This window comes from Octodon degus, unplaced genomic scaffold, assembly GCF_000260255.1.
Source record: "Octodon degus isolate 3935 unplaced genomic scaffold, OctDeg1.0 scaffold00092, whole genome shotgun sequence".
NCBI classification, from domain to species: Eukaryota; Metazoa; Chordata; class Mammalia; order Rodentia; family Octodontidae; genus Octodon; species Octodon degus.
The window spans coordinates 5,703,535-5,707,257 of record NW_004524668.1 but is presented as its reverse complement, the minus strand read 5'-3'; the positions used below and the strand labels follow the sequence as shown (position 1 = coordinate 5,707,257).

At 41.1% G+C, this 3,723-nt stretch overlaps 1 pseudogene; it reads left to right on the top strand.

Annotated features, from left to right (window-relative positions):
* The first annotated feature begins 2,613 nt into the window (after nucleotides 1-2,613).
* LOC101563290 lies at nucleotides 2,614-3,408 on the top strand (annotated as a pseudogene).
* Nucleotides 3,409-3,723: the final 315 nt, after the last annotated feature.

Genomic DNA, 3,723 nt, shown 5'->3' with positions numbered 1-3,723 from the left:
GCCGGCGCAGGGTAGCCAGAAGCTCTCCCACCAGCATTCATGATTTTGCCAGCTGTTTCCAATTTGCCTGGTGTAAGCATTTTACCCACCAGCCACCTTCGTGCGTGTGTTAATTTCCTCAGCAGCCTGGCCAATCAAGAGTGTCACAAGTTTGGTGTTTTGCCCATTCTAATAGATAAATCTGACATTTATTTATGTATTTATTATATTTTTCTTGTTACACCTAAGATTGTGTGACCATGGCTGCCTCCAGCAAAGGAAGCCTTTGTGCATGACAGAAAGATAATAGTGCTCCTTCTGGGAAGGTGGCTTACAGGCAGGCACCTTTCCCTGGCAAAGGCAGGGCTTGCTGGCAGAGAAGGGCTCTCACCCAGGGGAAGTAGGTTCTAATCTATGACCCCTGCACATGCTACCTTTGCGAAGGGATCCCTACTCAGAGCTCATTGTGACTATTAAATAGACAGGAGCCTGGCACCTGGCTTAGTTAGGAATATCCCAACAGAACCCTGGATGTCAAGAGGGGACATAGCATTTATGTGAGGATACAGTTGAATATGGGGCTAGATACATGATTTGGGGAGCCAGGTATGTAATGAACATGTTGGACATTTTGTTTAAATATTCATAAGAATTTCAAGATGGTTCCACCAATGCATCCAACCAAGAGTGGCATGCTTCCCAGGAGTAGGCTCTGTGGGACTCATGGGGCTCTAGAGTAAGAAGCTGGTCATGGGAGAGAGGACAAGAGTCAGACCTAGCTGTGGCCAGCATTGCATTGCCCCCGCTTGATGTGCTAACAGACGAGACACAGAGGATGAGGACTGAAGCGCCTCACAACCTCAAGACCAGCATTGCCTCCCTACCCAAAGCAAGTGGGTATGTGAGGGCCATGTCCCAAGGCAACAGAGAATAAATCTGTGGATAGAGGAGGTTTTGTGCAAACAAATTGATTTAAAAGATAAAAGAAGGAAAGTAAAAGATACAAATACAAGGAAGAAGAGCTCCCACCAGCAGGGAGGGGGTCCTGAGTGAGATATACAAGAAGTCTCTTTAGGTAGGGCTTCATAGCCCGTGGACCCAACACCAATTTTGTCATAAAGACTCATTATTATGGGTGTATAATACCCACATTCATTCTTTAGAGTATTTCTATTGATGAATTACTAGTATCAATTTTATGAACCTTATTATATATTACACAATGAGTACTTAATAGGAGTATATAAAATGTTTTTAAAATAGACTAATAGGGCTGGGGAGACAGCTTGGAAGTCTAAGCACCTGCCTGACAAGTGTAAGGACCCAAGTTGGATCCCTGGTACCGTATGTTGTGCTGACCCCAGAACTCAAGGCATGTAGTGCCAGCCCTGAGACCAGGCATGGTGGTGCACACTCATAATCCTAGTGCTGGGGAAGCTGAGACAAGAGGATCACTATGAGTCTGAGATGCATAATGAGAACCTGTGTCAAAAATTAAAATAAATAAATAAAAAATAACTGACCAGGGAGATAGCTCAGCGGCTTAAGTGCCTGTTTGGCAAGCACAGGGTCCTGAGTTCGATCTCTGGGACCAAAAAAAAGCTCTAATTTGGGCTGGGGAGATGGCTTAGTGGAATAAGCGCTTCCCCGGCAAGCGCAAAGGCCTGAGTTCAATCCCTGGTTCCACAAAAAAAAAAAAAACTATTAAGTTCTTTTATTTTTAAATTTTTATTTTTTTAAAATTAGGTTTATTGGTAAAAATTAGATATACATAAGAATCATATTTATCATAGAGAATTTGCATTTGTATATTATTATCCTGATTCCTTTTTTCTCCAGTCTCCTCGCTTCCCTTTGCCCCCCTTTCCCCTCCTTATTTACTAAACTTTGTTTCCATTTTATCCTTGTCTTATCATTTTTTCTTTTTCCTTCATTTCCCCCTTTCCTCTCCCTAGTTACCATTTCGTTTGGACAATTTCTTCCTATTCCTCAATACCTGTTATACGCTTTGGCAAGGCAAGGGGCATCAAAATCCCTGACTTGGAATCATACTACAGAGTTTTGTGATAAAAACAGCATCGTACTGACAAAATAGAACAAAGCATAACAAAACAGACCTGAGGATCAGTGGAACAGAGTAGAAGATGTAGAAAAACTCCAGACATATTCTGCCAACTTATCTTTGACAACAAATCCAAGCATCTCCAATGTAAGAAAGACAGCCTCTTTAATAAATGGTGCTGGAAATACTGGCTTTCCACATATCAGAGATCAAAACTAGATCCATGTATATTGCCATACACTAAACTAAAATCAAAATGAATCAGAGATTTATCTTTTGGTATTTTTTAGGGAAGGGTCTACAGGGTGTTCAGGGTCTCACTATTAGATTGGACTTGTAGTGATCTGCCTGTTTACAGCCTCCCAAGAGCTGGGATTACAGGCGTGTGCCACCATGCCCAGTCTTGAGAGATTTAAATATTAAAACAGAAACACTAAGTCTGCTGGAAGAGGCAATAGGTAGAACTCCTGGGCTGGCAGCAGAAGAATCAGCGGTGGGCCTGTTTTGGCTGCTTCTGTAGCCTGGTCTGGCTTCCGCAGTCTTAACTGTGCACTCCCTCTGGCACTGTGGGGAAACAGGACAGTCGGGTGGCTTACATGAATCCAATAGCAATAGCCAGATAAAAGAGGTCCAATCCAGTCTTCAGGGCCAACCATCCAGGATTGTCTGAATCAACTCAGGCCTACCTGGGAAGAAGCAAATGAGCAATTAGAAAAGAAAAAGAAAGATTCTAAAGCTTTGGCTGAAATTGAAGAAAAAATGAATGAGAATTGGAAGAAAGAACTAGAAAAGCACAGAGAGAAATTATTAAGTGGAAATAGCTCATTAAAAAAAAAAAACAGAGAAAGAAGAAAGAAGAAATCTGGTAGGCATTCATCTTCTTCATTGAGCTCTGATTGTTCCAGCAGTTATTCAGATTCTGAGGATGAGGAAAAGAAGCAAGCAAAAAGGAGAAAGAAAAAGAAGAACCATTCTTATAAATCTTCTGAAAGCTCCCTGTCAGAAACTGAGTCATTGCCTGGTAAGTGCAAGGGCCTGAGTTCAATCCCCAGTTCTGCCAAAAAGAAACTGAGTCAGACAGTAAGCATAGTTTAAAAAAGAAAAAGAAGTCAAAGGATGCCATTGAGGAAGAAAAGGACATTAAGGGACTTACCAAGAAAAGAAAGATGTATTCTGAAGGTAAACCTTCTTCATCTGAGTTCTTGTCAGAATCAGATCATACTGGAGAGGTATGAACGAAAAAGAAGAAAAGTAGAGAAGAGTGAGAAAAAGCAACAGAAAAAATGAAAAAGAAAAAGAAGCATAAGAAACACAGTAAGAAGAAGAAAAAGAAGGCTGCTAGTTCAAGTCCTGAGTCACCATAACATTAACAAAAACCAGAACTCCTCTGTGAAAAAAAATACCATGTCTAAAGAAATTTCAACTGTGAAATTCCAATATATTTCCTAACATGCATGGATTTTCTTGTTCTTAGAATTGCTCCTGGACTACTCAATAGGCACTCCAGTGAAGCTATGCGAAAGGGCCATAGTTGTTGCTGGCTGCTTGAACATCTACCTTTTCTCCTCCATAACCTCGGCGATAACACACTGCAGTCACACTCATGGTTAAAATATTTGGGAAGAAAGCTAACATTTTTGACTAGAAGAATCTAGTGATAAATCGACAGGAAATGAATCTGG